Here is a 19515-nt window from a genome sequence, read left to right as displayed (position 1 = left end):
CATGGTCCAATGATTTCTGTTATATGTACATCCTTCTGTAATCCCCACCTCTTGAGTGTGGGCTGGATCTAATCTTTCACTTTTTTTTTTTTAAGTTTTGTGGAAACTCTTCAAAAAATATATTTATTTATTTTTGGCTGTGCTGGGTCTTCGTTGGTACGAATGTGCTTTCTCTAGTTGCAACAGTTGGCGTCTCCTCTCCAGTCGCAGTGCATGGGCTTCTCTTGCTGTGGAGCATGGTTCTAGGGTGCTCAGGACTCAGGAGTTGTGGCACACAGGCTTGGTTGCCCTGCAGCATGTGAATCTTCCTGGAGGAAGGATGAAACCCATGTCCCCTGAATTGAACGTGGATTCTTAACCACTTGACCACCAGGATATTCTAGTCCTTTTTTTTTTTTTTTTAATAAATAGAATATGGCAGATATGGTGGGATGCCACCACTGAGATTAGGTTGTAAAAGGTCACAACCAAAAAAAAAAAAAGATCATGACTCTCTTGCTGGCATTCTCACTCTGACTCTTGTGTGCTTGCTCTGATGAAATGACCTCATGGCAAGAAACTGGAGGTGACCTCCAGGCAACAGTCACCAAGGAATTGAGGCCGTCAATCCAACAGCCTTCAAAGAAATGAACCCTGCCAGCAAGAAGTGATCTGGAAAGCCATGCTTCCCCAGTCAGCCCTTCATGTGAGGCTCTAGCCTTGGCCAACACCTTGACCACAGCCTCTGAAAGACCCTAAAGCCAAGGTTAGGTTGTGCCCAGATACCTTACCCACAGACACTGTGTGATAATAAATGTGTCATTTTAAGCTCCCTAGTTTGGGGGTAAATTGATATACAGCCATATATAATAGTATATCTAGTCTATGGATTCTGATAACATGTAATTAGGACTTAAGAGTCATGATCCATATGCCTAATCATTCTATAGTCAGCAACAAGGGAAAGGCAGGACAAAGAAAATAAGATTGAGTAGGAGATAACCTTCTGTTGCATCACAGATAATGGTAACCAATATTCCTGGCAAGGATATCCTGTCCAGGCACACCCCACCAAACATGCTGCTGCTGCTTCTGCTGCTAAGTCGCTTCAATCATGTCCCACTCTGTGCGACCCCATAGATAGCAGCCCACCAGGCTCCCCTGTCCCTGGGATTCTCCAGGCAAGAACACTGGAGTAGGTTGCCATTTCCTTCGCCAATGCATGAAAGTGAAGTTGCTCAGTCATGTCCGACTCTTAGCGACCCCTTGCAGCCTACCAGGCTCCTCGTCTCATTTAATCCACACTACAACCTGTAATGTTGGCACGACTCCAATCCATGTTTTATAGATGAAGAAATTGAGACTCGGAGGGCTTAAGTTATCCAAACTCACTAAGATGGTGCAGAAAACCAAGATTTTAACCCAAGCCTCTCTGACTTCACAGCCTTCCCACTAACCACTGCATTATAACCCCAACTAAGCCGCAAATAGGGTAGGAGCCCTTTACAGGCTATGAGAAGGAGGGCAAGGGTCTATTCCCGATTCCATTTTCCATATCTATGACATGAAGTACAGAAGTTCCAAGGGACCCCTAAGATCTATGTCTGAGACTATGAGGGGTGTACAGTGTCAGTAAGTCTTTGGTTGAGCCCCATAATCATGAAATAAGCTACATGTATCACATTTTATTATAACATTAATGACAATACAGAATGATTCGAAGAATAAAATAAAACTCCTGAGGCAGAGAGAACTGTAGCCTTGAAAATCAGTTGCAGTGAAGGCTACTGAATTTACAGGCTTAAAGGGTCCAATATTCCAAAGATTTTTCTGATTCTTGGCCTTCATTTACTTCCTCATTCAGATAACCCACCAAAATCTCTGGACAGTAATTCTTGAAGGGAAATCTGATTTTGTAATAGAAACTCCTTAGCCTATGTTATACACTTACTCACTTTTCTGGCCTCATCTCCCATTTCTGCCCCAAACACACCTAAGAGACACTCTATGTTCCATCCAGTTCAAATTTTGACTATTTCCTCTGGTTTCTATGATTATTCCAGTTTAGAATACCCTTTCTCACATGGTAAAATCTGTTGTTTTACATCTCAATTTGACTATAACTTCCTCGATAAAGCTACTCTGGAAAAGCCTTTTATGTTGTCATGTATTTGTTATCTATTGCTGTGTAATGAACAACCCCAAATGAAGCAGCTTAAAATGACAAGTATCTATCATCTCAGGGCTTCTGGGAGCAGCTTATCTGGGTGCTTCTGGCTCAAGGTCATTCCTGAAGTTAGAGTGAAGGTGTCAGCCTGGTCTGCTGTCATCTCAAGGCTCTACTAGGGCCCACAGATCCACTTCCAAGCTCACCCCTGTGGTCGATGTTGACAGGTTTCATTTTCTCATGGGTTGTTGTACAGAGGGCCTCAGTTGCCCACCATTCCTTGGGGGCATAGGTCTGCTCACAACATGGAAGCTTGCTTCCCTTAACACATGTGATACAAAGAGACAGAGAGAGGAATGCCACATGCCACAGTCTTTTTATAACCTAATCTCACATGCAACATTCATCATGACCACTGTCTTCTATTCTTTAGAAGCAAGTCTATAAATCCAACCTACCCTCAAATGAAGGGATCACACAAGGATGTCAATTCAAGAGACAGGGAATCCCTGGAAGAAATCTCAGAGCTTGCCTCATACATAATCATTCTCATGATCAAGACATTATACTTCTTAATTTATCTGTCTTCCTCCCCCTAGGACTGGACTATGACTACCTCAAGGCAAGACTATGTCTTTTTATATAGTTTCCCAATTCTGGCACCTGCCAGGTGCTCAAGCAATAAGGAATGAGTGGCCCTGACACTTCCCTGCCTGTGATCTCCTCTCCCAGAACCTGATCAGCATGGGGATGGATGGCCTGTTTACAATCACAGAGAATAACAGTCTCTTGGCTGTTAAGTGTCTGTCCCTAGAATAAATCCATTTGCCCAAGAACTCCCTTCTCTGCCTACTTTCTCCTGGGCCATTGAATGGAGGGATTATCTTCTTTGAAGACAGCCCCCAGCCCAGGTGTGTTTTCGGGTGATTTCGAGAGCCAGCCTGCTCTCCTCCACCTCATGACCCCTCCCATGGAAGAACCCCATCCCTCCTTGTGCCTTTCTCTTTCCTCTTGAGTCTGCATCTCTTTCTGTCCATTCTCTCTTTTCCCAGGCCTGGGAGTCACTGAGTCAAATTCCATATTGAAGAAATACCAAAACATTCTGTCCCTCAGTGTAGTGACTGTGTACAAGGCAGAAACGGAACCAGCCTGCTTAGCTTAGAATCCCAGGTCTGCTATTTACTAGAAGTGTGGCCTTAGGCAAGTTATTTAGCTTCTCTGATCCTCAATTTCCCTATCTGTAAAACTGTGATAATCACAGTAGACACATCTCATAGTGTTGTTGGGAAGATTGTGAAATACTTAGAACAGTGCCTGATGTACAGTGCTACAAAAATGCTTGCTGGATGAATGAATGATCCTACAGAAGAATGTAACAGAATAAAATGAATAATTACACCTAAGAGATTAGATGACCCATCCAAGGTCCCATGGAGAGCTAGTGGCAGAGCTGGAAGGAGACCCAGGTCTCCAGAGCCCAATTTCTTTGCATCAAGCAGGAAAGCAAGATTCCTCCAAGCTGATCCTCAGGTCATTCTCAACTCACTGTACTTCTTATTCTCTCGTGAGGATAAATCAACACTTAAATGAGCAGCATGAGGTTGCTGTAGAGGGAGTCAGCTCACAGTAACATCTTTTTCAGTGTGTTGATTAGTCAGAGGAATCTTGAACTGCCAGTGAGGCTGGGAAAGCAGGTGATTCTATGTCTATCATGAACTGACTCAGACATGGGGCCCAGGGGATGCTATAAAGGTTCAGATTGGATCCACACCTGTCTCTCTTGAAGAAATCTTTTGCTGTCACTATATATTAGCTTTCTTTATTTTCCTTTTCATGATGGCTCTGCTGAGAAATGTTGCCAAATTGGTTTGTCATCTGTAAAACGAGGCTGAAATTTGTTCCCACCTTGAGGGAAAAGATTGTTTCTCATCTAATCCAGAGTGTCCAGCACACCTGAGTGATTACGTGTGCTGATGATCTGCTGAGGAATGATCTCAGAAATCCCTCCCAACTCTAGCATTTAAAAACACTGACAGAAAAGGCAGAAACAGAGAAATAAAACTATTGAAAAATAGACATAATAACTCAACGAGTAGTTCTCTGGGGTCACTCATACATGAGCAAACAGGTTCCAACATCTCAGTAGATTCTGAGGGTATCAGTGCACTCACTGCTTGGCCAGCAAATGTCCACTGTGATGATCCCAGCTCATGCTGATAGTACAGGTCTGTTTAAGGAGGCACTGACTGGTGGTGTAGGGCTGCTCGGTGTCTCAATAGCAAGGAAGCCGCATGCTAATGCAGGAGATGCAGGTTCGACCCCTGGGTTGGGTAGATCCTGTGGGGAAGGAAATGGCAACCCACTCCAGTATTCTTGCCTGGGAAATCATGGACAGAGGAGCCTGGCAGACTCCATACAGTAAATGGGATTGCAAAAGAGTGGGTCATGACTAAAGCGACTAAACAACAAGTGCAGATGTTGTATGATTAACCACATTAACCACAGAACCCATGGACTGAAGAGATGATACATAAAAGACTATATCTGATGACCAATAAAGTCACAGTAAATTCAGCTCAACTGACATTTTTTTGGTATCAGTATGCATCAGATGGGCTCCCCAGGTGGCGCCAGTGGTAAAGAACACACCTGCCAATGCAGGAGACATAAGAGATGGAGGTTCAGTCCCTGGGTTGGGAAGACCCCCTGGAGGAGGGCACAGTAACCCTCTCCAGTATTCTTGCCTGGAGAATCCTATGGACAGAGGAGCCTGGTGGGCTACGGTCCATAGGGTCACAAAGAGTTGGCCACAAGTGAAGCGACTTAGCACGCACACACACGTGGATCAGGTACACTGAGTTTTGGTTCTCTGAGCAGTAGACACCTAGATGGGATTAGATGTACAGGACATTCTTGGGAGAAATGCCTATGAAGAGCAAAGGAAGCATGAGCAGCGGGGGAGGACCCTCAGTCTGGGATGAAAGTCTGACACCCGAGGGGAGGGAAGGCAGCATAGAGAAAAAAAGTTCAGATCACAGGTGCCTCTGAGATAGAGTCGGCCGGGCCATGGAGAGAACCCGGGCAAAAGCTGCTCCCTGGAGAAACTCCAAGTCAGGCAAGAAGGTATGGCTCTGGTTCTCCTCAAGTGTTGAGTCTTGGGCCAGAAGGGGTCCTAGGGAAGCTTGGCCTGAGCCTGAGTGCAGGGAGAACTCACAGCAAGCAGGCTGCCAGGTCCCCTGCATCTGGTGCTCTTGAAGGGAGCATGACACAGACGTGGCGGCCACAGACCCTCTTCTGTTTGGGAGGCACGGGCCTGCCTAAGATCCAGAACTTTCTTTTGAAGAACTTCTTTTAAAGGAGAAAGATCTGGAGGGCTTCCTTGGCGGTCCCGTGGTAAAGAACCTGCCTGCCAATACAGGGGACACCGGTTCCATCCCTGATCCGGGAAGATCCCACGTGCTGCAGAGCAACTAAGCCCATACGCCGCAAGTACTGAGCCCAAGTGCTGCAACTGCTGAGGCCCGTGTGCCCTGGAGCCTGTGTTCCGCAGACCACGGATGTTAATGAAGGGTAGCTCCCGCTCACTGCAGCTACAGAGAGCCCTCGAGAGGCAACGAAGACCCCGTGCAGCCAAAAATAATTTTTTTAAACTTGTTAAAGAAAAAAAGATGCTCTAAAAAAGGGCAGGGGGGAGATCATGAACAGTGAAAAAACATGAGAAGGAAGGCATGTGGCAAAGAAGAGGGAATCCTTAACTTACTGGGACAAATGATGGTGCCTCAGAGGAGTTTTCAGAGAGGACGTGACCACAGGTCACGGTGTTGAGGCACCATCGCTGGAAAGGGGTGGCAGACAGCAGACGACCAGATGGCCTGCCCCCCTACAACAAAGAACAGATTTTAAGGATCAAACTGCCTCAGTTCTGTGAAGAGGCTGCCCGAAAGGGGTCCTAATCAAAGTGCACAAATTCACAAAGAGAAGGTAGAAGGTGGAAATGAATCTGCTCATCAAATTCTACAACCAAGAGAATGAAGGGAGAGAGTTTCAGAGCAGATGAAAAAAGGTCTGCTTTACATCGAGGGCTGTCACCTTTTACAGCTAATCGGAAGGAACTCAAGAGGCTGTAGCGATGTCCCAGTCATCCAGCCTTCCCAGGAGAGGAATTTTTCCATGCATATAGAATGTCCCTATGACAGGATGAGATTCTTTAAGGGGAAACTAAAACAAGATCATGTTGGAGAGAAATCTTTCCAAAATAAATTGATCAATGCCCTGCCTTCTTAAGCACCATTTAAATGTTTCTTAGTGATTGTGATGAGCTTGCTATGAGCATGAGTGACTGTACTCCTCGGACATGGTGATATCCTTACATCAAATCAAGTGTGGAAGTGGTGAAGCTCCTACAGCAAATGGCTGCAAATATTCCAACTACTTCTGAAATCGCCTTGTCGCCATCTCCTTCCATTGTCAAGCAATCAGTGGATCCTTCCTCCTGCTTTCAAGGAATTTGCTTATAGGAAATTGAGACACACTATCCCTTCTAATTCATTGCTTCTAATTTCCTTTGGGGTGGAAAGCGATTACCATTCTCATCAAACTTACATTTAATATGAGACTAAGTGTGTTCTGAATAAAGAACTGAGGTTCTCTTCTATAAGTTGGCTGATCCATGGGGAGGCCCTGGATTTGATGGCATCTATTTTTGCCTCAGACTTGCATTTGTTTGCATGCGTTGGTGGTAGAGGAAGGGATGTTGTTTATTTCTTTCTTGATCCTGAGCTCTGATCTAGATAACTGAGGTCATTGAGCAAGTGACAAGTGACTTCTGGATAAATGAGCTCCTAGATGATCTCACCATCATGGACAGTCAAAGGAGACTAGGACTATTATTACTTCTTATGCCCCTTATAATCATGATCAAATCTTGAAACGTAAAACTTGTCTTCACCCCTGCTTATAGTTTGTGCACCTTGCTGAAAAGAGTTCAAAAAAGCAGGAACAGCCATGACTGGGACTAGCATTCCTGCATGTGTGCATGTTAAGTCACTTCAGTCGTGTCCAACTTTTTGTGACCCTATGGACTGTAGCCCGCCAGACTCCTCTGTCCATGGGACTGTGCCAGCAAAAACTCCTGGAGTCGGCTGCCATGACCTCCTCCAGGGGATCTTCCAGACCCAGGGATCGAACCTGAGTCTCGTGTTTCCTGCATTGGCAGACGGGTTCTTTACCACTAGCGCCACCTGGGAAGTCCAGTATTCCTGACATAGGGCTTATTTACAAAGACCATGGACATACTGCTGCCCCACCCCCCACCATTAAGTACATCAGTGTTTGGAAATGAATAAGCAAAGACTGCTAGAGTTTCAACTAGCTAGAACTGGGTTAGCTGCTTTAACATACATTATTTCATATTAAAGACAAGGAAACAGATGCCCAGAGAAATGAGTGGAGTTGCCCAAGGCCATGTAGTCGGTAAAGGACAGAGCTAAAAGTAGAAGCATCATTGCCTTTTCCTTTCCATATAAGATCTTGAGGAGACTGGAAAGCCCTTCCCACATGGAAGCAGACTGGCTGAAAGGACAGTATTAGCAATTCCACTGTCACTTCCTTTCAAACCAGGCATTTGACCTCATCCCTTGGTGTATCCACAGTGGTCAGCTCAGAGTCCTGCTCCCCATTAACCCCCCTGCCTCCAACTCTCCAGTCTTGCTCTGCTTGGAGAAGCATTATAAGCCCCCTAGGATTTAGCAACTCCAAACTAGACCCGTCTCTACCTTTCTCATTTCCCTCCATTATTTCCAGCTCACCCATTCTGACCTAACCAAGAAAACCTGCTCACAACCCTTCAGATGATTTTGCTTCTGCTGCTTTCTACACCTTCTCGTTGGGTATGCATCTGGCTCAGGAAAAATACATGTCTTGTGTACACACTGCTATATTTAAAATGGATAACCAACAAGGACCTACTCTGTAGCACAGAAAACTTTGCTCAGTGTTATGCGGCAGCCTGGATGGCGGCAGAGTATGAGGGAGAATGGATACACGTATATGTGTAGCTGAGTCTTTACACTGTTCAACTGAAACTATCCCAATATTATTAATTGGCTAAGTTGCTTCAGTCACATCCGACTCTTTGCAACCACATGGACTGTAGCCCACCAGGCTCCTCTCTCCATGGAATTCTCCAGGCAGGAATACTGGAGTGGGTTGCCATCCCCTCCTCCAGGGGATCTTCCTGACCCAGGGATGGAGCCCGGGTCTCCTATGTCTCCTGCACTGGTAGGCAGATTGTTTACCACTAGCGCCACCTGGGAAGGCCCACAAAACAAAAAGTTTTTTAAAAAATAACATGTCTCTCTTTCCCATTATCCACCTGGGCTCTTCTCCTCCTTCAAATCCGTCCTCAAGCTCATCTCTGGGAATAACTGGTTAACTCAGCTAACTCTTTATTTCATTGTACCCTTCGTGCTTAGTCGCTCAGCCCTGTCCGACTCTGCAACCCCATGGACTGTAGCCCGCCAGGCTCCTCTGTCCATGGGGATTCTCCAGGCAAGAATACTGGAGTGGCTTGCCATTCCCTTCTCCAGGGGATCTTCCCAACCCAGGGGCCGAACCAAGTCTCCTGCATCGCAGGTGGATTCTTTACCGTCTGAGCCACCGGGGAAGCCCTAGCTCTTGGGAAAACACACAGACACTCAAGTCAGAAAGAACTGGGTTCTAGACCTAGAGTGACCAGCAATCAGCTGTCTGAAAGGTGAGCTGCATTTTAAAGTAATAATAAAATAAAATAATAATGATGATTCCTTAGCTGTAAAACAGACGTTAATCCCTACCCCTTGCCCAGTGACAGCAGATGCAGTATGATCTGGTCGAGTGATTGACTTCAAGAGTCAAACCACAAGAGTTTGAATCCTAGTGACAGCACCTTGAGTCAATTACTGACTTTCTCTAAGCCTCAATGTGGCCATTTGCAAGGTGGGCTCATCTGCAAGAGGGCAGCAGAGGGTGAGAAGGTTGGTTAGCATCACCGATTCAGTGAACACGAAGCTGGGCAAACTCCGGGAGATGGTGAGGGACAGAGAGGCCGGGTGTGCTGCAGTCCATGGGGTCACAAAGAGTCAGACACGACTTAGCGACTGAACAACAACAAAGTGGACTGAGAATTGCACCAACAGAGTTCTGAGGACTACAAGGTGCGATAATACATGTAAAAGACTCAGCAGAATTGTCTGCATATTGTAACTGCTCAACAAACGTTAGTTGTCTGCTATTATTTATCACCCACCTGGTCAAGTGAATGTGAATAATTAAAATAAAAAACAATTAATTAAAATATATAATCATAAATAATAATATATTAACTAATATATTAACATATAATTATAAACAATTAAATAAGTGATTAATAAATAAATAAATGTAATTAAAATGAAAAACAATTAAAAAGTAAAATGAGTCAGCAGTGGGCTGAAGCTGACTTGTATCAGTTTGTGAGACTCTATTTTTGTTTTGTTTTTTTTGGTTTAACTTTTTATTTGATATTGGAGTATAGTTGATTAACAATGTTGTCATAGTTTCAGATGTGCAGCACACTGATTCGTGTATCCATTCTTTTTCAAATTCTTTGCCCACTTAGGGTGTTAGAGACTCCGTTATTTAATGATAGGAGCTTTGCAAACAGATCGATGGCAAGTTTGTAGTTTGAGATCAGCTGTCACATAAGGACTTCACAGCAAATATCAACAAATAACTAGATATCGGGGCTGGTTACGCTTTGTTTTGTTCTTTTTTTCCAAGAGTCTATTTTCAAGCATTTACCAGCACCATTGCCCTGACCCTGGAACACAGTAGACACTCTGTGAGCAAGTGTGTGTGTGTTCTGTCCTTCTACAGTGATCTGACCATAATGCTTTCCTTCAGGTCCCCACTCATGATAAAGCAGCCTAGCCCCCGTGTCTTTCCTGGTGGCACAGTTGTGAAGAATCTAACTGCCACTGCAGGAAACACGGTTGGATCCCTGGTTAGGGAAGATCCCCTGGAGAAGGGAATGGCAACCCACTCCAGTATTCCTTGCCTGGGAAATCCCATGGACAAAGGAGCCTGGTGGGCTACAGTCAATGGGGTCGCTAAACAGTTGGACACGACTGAGCAAGTAAACAACAACAACAGTGATTATGGCCATAATTAATTTCTTCAAGTTTCCACCCATGATAAAGCAGGTCGGCCTCCGTGTCTCCTCACTAATGGAGGGGCGCCCTCTAGTGACATAAATAGTAATACACTCTCTGAAATGTCTTCACTATAATAAGGATAAGTTTAAACTAATGATCCCTATTATCAGGGCTTCCTTCGTGGCTCAGGCGGTAAAGCGTCGGCCTGCAATGCAGAAGACCTGAGTTCGATCCCTGGGAATGATCCCCTGGAGAAGGAAATGACAACCCACTCCAGTACTCTTGCTTGGAAAATCCCATGTACTCTTGCTTGGAAAATCCCATGGACAGAGGAGCCTGGTAGGCTACAGTCTGTGGGATTGCAAATAGTCAGACATGAATGAGTGACTTCACTTCTTATAAACTACCACCTGGAGGCAGATCTAGCCCTCTACCTGATTTGAGAAATGAAGTTTTATTGGCATACAGCTACATTCATTCATTTATAAATTGGTTTTATCTATTTTCACACTACAAAGAATTGAGTAACGGAGATCACATGGCCTGTGTATGCGTGCTAACTCGCTTCAGTCATGTCCAACTCTTTGCGACCCTAAGGACCTAGCCCACCAGGCTCCTCTGTCCATGGGGATTCTCCAGGCAAGAATACTGGAATGGGTTGCCATGCCCTCTTCCGGAGGATCTTCCCGACCCAGGGATCGAACCTGAGTCTCATGTCTCTTGCAGTGGCAGGAAGGTTACTTACCACTAGCGCTACCTGGGAAGCCAAGGAAAGCAGACACCAGATGTAACTCTAGTGCCTACAAGGTCTAAAGTATTTACTATCTGGCCCTTTACAGAAAATGTTTGCAGACCCCAACCTGTAGTACAATTGTGTAAGCTACTTTCTTTACCTTTACCCACCTGTTTTCACAGACCTCAATCCTCAGATTTATTGGCTGCATGGTATTTCTTATCCTATGGTTGTAGACATAGGTCATTTCCAATATCCGTATTATAGACAGTCCTGTAGTGAATCTGTTGTCATTTCATTTGCAGAATGCTGAGAAAGCCCCGAGGTAAAGGGCTCAGTGTATTACTGGAAGAAAGCACTCAGTGTCTGTGCTGCTCATTGCCGGTGGGGTTTGAGGTAAAGCTCTTAACGCGTCCTGAACCTCAGCTCCCTCATCTGTTAAGTGGGACTAACAGTGTTACCTGCCTCCCTGAGTTGTTGTGGGGAGCAAATGAGATCATTTATTAGCTGGCCTTTCACAAGCTACAGAACAGTTCAGTAATGTTGGGCTTTATCACCTGCATAGCTGAGGGAGATGTATATGATTTTCCTCGTTAATCACCTAGGACTCTGTGCAGAACACAAATTCTTATTTTGAATGTGCCCCTGAAGCCATTCCCAACCTCCTGGGACTGGTCCCTAAGTCATACTTCTTTCCTTAAAATATAAGCTCTTGCCAGTGCTGAGGCAAAGTTTATACCTGGGGAGGGGGAGTGGAGGATAAAGGGAGATGAGAGATGTGCGGAACATGATGTCTTCAGCCCCATGGTGTATTAGAGGTTGAGTGTGAGAAGTGAGGCCTTGTTGCTAAAAGGAAACAGGTCTGGGGGCTCTCTGCTTGCCTGGCAGAGAAGAGGCATCTGGCACACACCCCCGGGAGAGCTGAGAAGCCAGGTGAGACCATGACCTTCAGGGATATGGTCTGCTCCTCCTGCCTCAAACCAGTCCTGGGGTCAGCTGCTCCCAGCAGCGTCACTGGGGAGAGTAGCCCCCAAACGCTGAGGTTTTCCTTTTTTCTGTCAATATCTTTGGCATCCCCTCCTTCTTTGTCCTTGCTCCCCTCATGTGGCTTAGAGATGGGGTATCAGATGCCCACCATAGTGATACCTAAATGCCCCATGAGCAGTCCCTTCACACGGTCTACTCCCAAGTACACAAGCCAGGAGACTTCCAACTGAAAATGCACAAGACACCACCTGCTTAGTCTTCTGAGTAGGCTGCAAGGGAGCATTCATGTCTCCCATTCTCAGGAGCAGCCTTCAACCAGTGACTGATAGCAGCGGTAGAAAAACACCTCTGCTTCTTACCCCTCTTATAAGGAAAGATTGGACATTCCCTCCCAGAGGTTTTCTGAAGGTTTGAGCCCCGGTTGCCTGAAGCAGTAATCTGCAACATGTCTTCCCTTTATTAGCTCCTTTCTTCCCCCTATCCCCCTACATATATATTGATGCCTTCCAAGATCCCTGCCCAAAGAAAGTGCCAGCAATTACTTTCTCATCTCAGGGTCTGTTTCGAGGGCAGCCACCCTAGAACTTCCAGTTACTATCCCCTGCTTTATGCCAGACCTGCCATCAAGCAGATCATAGTACCAGGAAGAAACACAGGGTCTTCCCTGGTGGTCCAGTGGTTAGGAATCCACCTGCCAATGCAGGGGACACAGGTTTGACCCTTGGTCAGGGAACCAGGTATCACATACTGCAGAGCAACCAAGCCTGTTGGCCACAACTACTGGGCCTGAGTACTGCAGGTCCTGAAGCTCATGCAGCTAGAGTCTGTGCTCCATGACAAGAGAAGCTACCACAATGAGAAGCCTGTTCACTGCAATGAGGAATAACCCCTGCTCGGGACAACTAGTGAAAACCCACATGCAGCATTGAAGACCCAGCGCAGCCATAAATAAGTAAGTAAATAAAGAGAGAACACAAACTCCTTATATGGCCAGCATGAGCTCCCTTTAAGATCTTACCTTTAATCACTGCCCCCTCACTCACTTGTTTCAGCCACGTGAGTGCCTCTGTAGTTCCTCCAACATGCCAAGTCCTTTCTGACCACAGGCCCTTTGCACATGCTATTTTCTCTCCTTGGAACACCTTACCCATCCCATAGCCCAGATTTCCAGCTAAATGCCACTTCTCCAGAGAAGTCTTTTCTAATCACCTTATCTAAGTACAATCCTCCATTATTCCATCTCAGTGTTTTATTTATTTGCTGATTTTCTAGCATTCATCAAAATTTGTAATGATGGGTTTCATTGCTTGCTTACTTCTCTATTAACTATCTACCTTTCTAGACTAGGCATGCATGCATGCTTGCGTGCATGTTTAGTTTGCAACCCTGTGGACCAAGGCCTCCCAGGCTCCCCTGTCCATGGGATTTTTCAGGTAAGAATAATGGGGTGGGTTGCCATTTCCTCCTCTGAGAGATCTTCTTGACCCAGGGATTGAATCCCCATCTCTTACGTCTCCTAGCATTGGCAGGTGGGTCCTTTATCACTAGTCCCACCTAGGAAGCCCTGAAATCTGTCTTATTTACTCTTATGTCACTAGTGCCCACTAGAGTACTGAGCACATAGTATTAATAATAGGCACTTGATATATACTTACTGGATCAATGAATAAATGATCCAATGAGTAAGTGCAGATACTTTCTGTATTCCACTATCCCTATTTGTGAACTCATCTAACTTGCCCTCACCAAACACTCACATGCGTGATTGCAATCTTCTTAAATATATTACCATGTTTTTTTTCTCTCTGTGCCCCTAAAGAACTTAATTTTTTTAACTTTTTGTTTTATATTGGAGTATAGCCAATTAATGGGGGCTTCCCAGGTAGCACTGGTGGTAAAGAATCTACTGGCCAATGCAGGAGATATGGGTTCGATTCCTGGGTCAGGAGGATCCCCTGGAGTAGGAAATGACAACCCACTCAAGTATTCTTGCCTGGTGAGTTCCAGGAATAGTGGAACCTGGCAGGCTACAGTCCATGGAGTCACAAAGAGCTGAACATGACAGAGCACAAACTGCACTGCATCACACTGCACAGCCAATTAACAATGCTGGGATAGTTTCAGGTGGACAGGAAAAGGACTCAGCCATGCCTGTATCCATTCTTCCCCAAACTCCCCTCTCATCCGGGCTACCACAGAACATTGAGCAGAGTTCCTTGTACTATACAATAGGTCCTTGTTAGTTATCCATTTTAAATATAGCAGTATGTACATGTCTATCCCAAACTACCTATCTCATCCCCCCATCCTTCCCCTCAGCAGCTGTAAGTTCCTTCTGTAAGTCTGTGAGTCTGTTTCTGTTTTGCACGTAAGTTCATTTGTACAATTTCTTTTTAGGTTCTGCATATAAGGGATGTACCACAGTTCTCCTTCTCTGTCTGACTCACTTCAGTCAGAATGACAATCTCTAGGTCCATGTTGCTGCAAAGGGTATTATTTCATTATGTGCCCCCAAAGAACTTTAAATCAGTTATCAAAATATGTTTGTTGAGATGACAAATGTAAGTGGAAAGATGAATAATTCAGAAGTTCAGAGTCATATATCTTCCTTTAGCATGACTGTACAACCCCAGAACAGGGAATGTTTTCCACATCTCAGTTCCATCACCTGTACAATGAGCACAATAATTTGGCCTCAACACCAAGGATGGGCAGATGGTGTGTGTGAAAGCGGTGTGTGAACTTCAAGGCACCCCACAAGACTCTTACTGAATTCCCTTGTGGGGTTTTGTAAATCGTCACAACAATCCCTTACTTTCAACACGGCAAATAGCAAAATGCTCTAAGCCTTCAGAGTTCACTGACAGTGACTGGATGTTCCCCCTCTATTTCATTCTCAAGTACACTTGAGGCAGAAAGCCAGAACAGAAGCTTCCTGAACCAAATGAGGCTTGTCGAGAATGCGTCCTTAACTGACTCCATCTGGATTCACTCAGCCAACTGGGTGGGTTGTTTCAGGACCCTGGACAGCTCCAGGACCCACAGCAGAGCCCAGAAGGTGCCCTAGGGAGGCATCACAACCTGGTGTAGGATCTGATCCAGGGGGAGCCTGGCTTGATGGGATCTGTCAGAGAAAGGTCAGTGGAGAGAGAAAGGGTAGTAGATAAGGAGGTGACTTTGGTTTTGCATGTAGTGAATCCAGGGAAGGCCACAGTTTGAGTGAAGTGGGGAAGTGGGAAATCTAGACAAATGAGGACTTCCCTGCTGGTCTAGTAGTTAAGAATCTACCTGCCAATGCAGGGGATATGGTTCGATCCTTGGTCTGGGAAGATCCCACACGCCACCACAACTGCTGAGGCCATGCACTGCACCTGCTGAAGCCCGCACATCCTACAGCCCATGCTCTGCAACAAGAGGAGCCACCACATGAGAGAGCAGCCCCTGCTCACCACAACCCGAGAAAGTCTGTGTGCAGCGACGAAGACCCAGCACAGCCAATAAATGAATGAGCAAATGAACCTTAAATATTGCTGTCAACTTATCACTCATCTGAGATACTAACTCTAGGACACAGGACCACATGAATAGATGTCAGAGAGGATTTCAATGGCTTTGTGAAGTTAGAATTCATAGAGTTCTCGTTAAGAATCAGAATCAAGATGGAAAGTATAACTTTTGGTGCCCAGTAATACTGGACTTGAATCTCATCTCCATACTTTACTTTCTGTGTGATTGGTTCAACCTCTCTGAAATCATATTCCTCATCTACACACTGAAGGTAATAGTACTCATATTATTGAATCACTGTCCCCAATTCAACACCCCTTCCTGCATCCACAACTGGCTATGGCCCCGTCATGGCTAGAGAAAACTTCCCTGCCCTTAGCTTTTATATTGGTCACATGACTTTTTGGTCAATGATATATGAATGGAAGTGCTATTCACATGAGATGAATGGATTCTGGCTAGCTGATTGACAAGAGGATTAGGAGAGAGATATGTGGACCAGAGCCACAACAACCAACCCATAGACTTGCAGTGAAAAGCAAAACTGTTCCAGCCAAGCTCTGCTTGAGTAAGTCAAGCTCCAGCCAATCCACAGACATGTCAGTGATAATAAACTATTGTTTCAAGACACTGAGTTGTGGAGTGGTTTGTTACACAGCAATAGCTAACAGAGACAATAGCTAATAATACCAACCTGCAGACAATATATGAGCTTCCAGTATAGTCACACATATGAGGAGGACCATAAACAAAGGCCATTTATTCCCTTCCCTGTAGCGTGAAGTTTTTCTGGTGGTTGCTGCTTCTCCAGATATTCCCAGCTTCTGCTTCTGAGACACCCCTCAATGACATTAGTGAGAAGAATATTTTCCTCCCTGTTTCATTTGCCTGGTGCCAATTAAATCAAATTTATGGAATTTTTTCTGGTTGGTAATTACCCTGGGAAATTTATTTTGGACTGTTTCAGAAGACATTTCACCCTCCTCCTCAAATTTGCTGGCTATGGAACAGAATTATGACTGCTAAGTCTCAATTGCAAGGGAAAGAGACTACTGCATTATTTATTTCTTTGTATATATCAAGACAGGTAAGAGATATCAGGCTATTCAAATCTCTTATTAGAGAAGAGAGAAGTCTCAAGGCTTTGGTTTCTCCAGCTGCTATAATTTCCCTATGACCAAGTTCCAACTGCAGTTAATTATATCCCTAATCCCTGAGCGGCCCTACAAGGCCAGGTGACTCATTCGTTTATTCTTTTATTTATTAATTCTTCCATTTTCTCTGCTGTATGAGACAGTGGTGTTACACATGAGATCCGGAGTCCATTGCCTGGGTTCAAACACTGTCTCTGCCAATTGGCACATATGTGATATTAAGGAAATTACTTAATCCCTATGAGAGACTCAGTTTCCTTGTCTGTAAAATGAGAATAATAATAGTGATCACCTCATACAGATATGAAACTAAAATGAGATAGGGCATATAAAGATGCAATGTGTTCAACACAGAGCCAGGTTTAATAAAGGCTTACCCCCTGTTTCCTGTGAGTTCTTCTCTGTCCTGGGGACACAGGAGTGAATAAGACAGCACCCACGCCAAGGGAAAGGCACAGTCTTGTGGCAGGAACAGAAAAGTGAGTCAGGTTAAGGAAGGAGTGCTGTCGGGGCAGAGAGAGCCCACCCAACCCAGCCTGGGGTATCAAAAGTCAAAGAGGGCTTCCTGAAGAAGGTGATACTTAAACTGAGTTTTCCAGAATGACATCTTATTTGTCTTGATCCCTACCCAGGATCCCACAGTCCCCAGACTGTAGTTCCACATGCCCCAGATGGAATGGGAGAGCCACAGAAGGGTCTGGAAAGAAAGACAGTTAATTCATATTTATTAAGCCCCTAGGATGAGTCATATGCTTTAAACTTGATCCTCACAAGCCTACAATATAGTTTGTTGATTTCCTTCTACATGTGAGGAAATTGAGACTCGGGGAGGTTGTCTTACCCTGAGTCACACAACTAATAAACAGCAGATCAAGGATTTAAGCCCAGATTTCCCAGGTCTGTCTTTTTGATGCCCTTGAGAACATTCTGAAAGGAAAAGAGGACAAGTTATTGGCTTGCTAAAGATGAAAGAACCAGATCTGCCAATGCATTTCCTCTTAACTATATTTCTACATTGCAGTTAATAGATCATCTGAAAATTATTCAAAATCCATAATCAGAGTCAGAACTAAAACTTTAACATTCCCAGAGGTTTTGAAAGGGTTCCTGATTCCCTCAGCCCTTCAGAGGAAAGTAAAAGTCAGAAATCCCGTACAGAAAGCATCTTGGTTTGGGGCTGTTATTATTGGGATAGTAACTTCCTTTATTGCTCCAAGAGAATGAAATATGAACTCTCCATTTCCTTTGCCTTTAAATTCAGGACACAAAACACAAAATACTAAACATATAACAAGGATGCAAATGTCTTTAATTTTTGAGACTTCCCTGGCAATCCAGTGATTAAGACTCTGAGCTCATAATGCAGGGGAGCCCAGGTTTGATGCTTGGTCAGGGAACTAGATCCTACATGTGACAACTAACAGTTCAAATACCTCAACTAAAGATCCCATGCACTGTTACTAAGACCCAGCATAGTTAAACAAATAAAAAATTTTTAAAAAGAAGAAGAAATGAGAGGGACAAATGTAAGAGAAAAACTTGGGAGAGTTAAAGAAGAGAGGGAAGGTGGTGGGAAAGAAAGAGGAAATGCCAGGCTTGGAGACAAAGTTTCAGCCTACTATGAAGCAGTTTCAAGCATGACATTGTACTTGGCCGTGCCTTTCACAATGCGCCCACCTATTTCTCCTTTAAAGGATATTTACCCAGCAGTGCATCCTACAGGGAAGAAAATTACTCTCAGAACAAATGTAAACACACCCTGAGAAATGGATGAAATAAAATATGGGGCCAGAGTTTCCCTGTCTATTAATTTGAGGACATCGGTGGAAAATCATTTCAGTGCATTTTCAAGACACTTCCTGGGAGACCAAAGCAACAAACTATTCCCCGAGACCCTTTTAATCTCTATGACGTTGAAAGCATCTCCAACAAAATCACTTCTTAGGTCAAGAAGAGACTGAAGAGACATAGCTGAAATCAATGGATTTTTCTCAAATCCAACAGGTTTCCCCCATGAACTGAGAGAACTGGCCATACTGGCTGACTACAGAGCCCCCTTCTGAGTCTTTAGGTGTTTATTTTTTTCCTCCAGGAGCCCAGGCTCTTGCAGCTGTCTGTGAAATGTAAGCAGAAGGACATGCTGGAGACCAGGGAAGGTGAATAAATCTGGTCTGACACCAGAACCAGTTCTGATCCACCAGACCCAAATGGCCAAGGTGTGACAAAGCTTGAGAAAGTCCCCTTGACCTTCCAAGTCCCTCCAACTCCTCCCCCAAGCCGTCAGGCAGTCGGTCAAGGCCAACTTGGGTCCCTGAGATAAGAGGGTCAGGAACGGTAAAGACCTGGAATTCCCCTTACTGTTCCAAGGCCCTTCCCCACCTAGGTGAGGAGGAAGAACCTAAGATGTGTGTGTACTCAGCTCCCACCATGGACGGACCCCAGGAAACACCACCATCTAGGATGTGTCAAAGATAAGAGAATCTTGGGACTTCTTAACCAAGAATCTACCTGCCAATGCAGGAGACACGGGTTCAATCGCTGGTCCAGGAAGATCCTGCATGCCACAGGCAACTAAACCTGATGAGCCACAACTACTGAGCCAGCACTCGAGAGCCCGAGCTCCACAACAGGAGAAGCCACCACAAGGAGAAGCCCACACACCACAACAAAGAATAGCCCCACTCACGGCAACTAGAGAAAGCCTGCATGCATCAGTGATGATCCAGCACAGCCTATATATATATATATATATATATATATATATACGCTGGAAGAATATTTAGATCACAGTCTTTCATTTTGTTACCACCTCCCCCA

Source organism: Odocoileus virginianus, chromosome 9 (assembly GCF_023699985.2).
Source record: "Odocoileus virginianus isolate 20LAN1187 ecotype Illinois chromosome 9, Ovbor_1.2, whole genome shotgun sequence".
In the NCBI taxonomy this organism is placed as follows: Eukaryota; Metazoa; Chordata; class Mammalia; order Artiodactyla; family Cervidae; genus Odocoileus; species Odocoileus virginianus.
The sequence above is the reverse complement of the archived record's forward strand: the minus strand, read 5'-3'. Positions refer to the sequence as shown.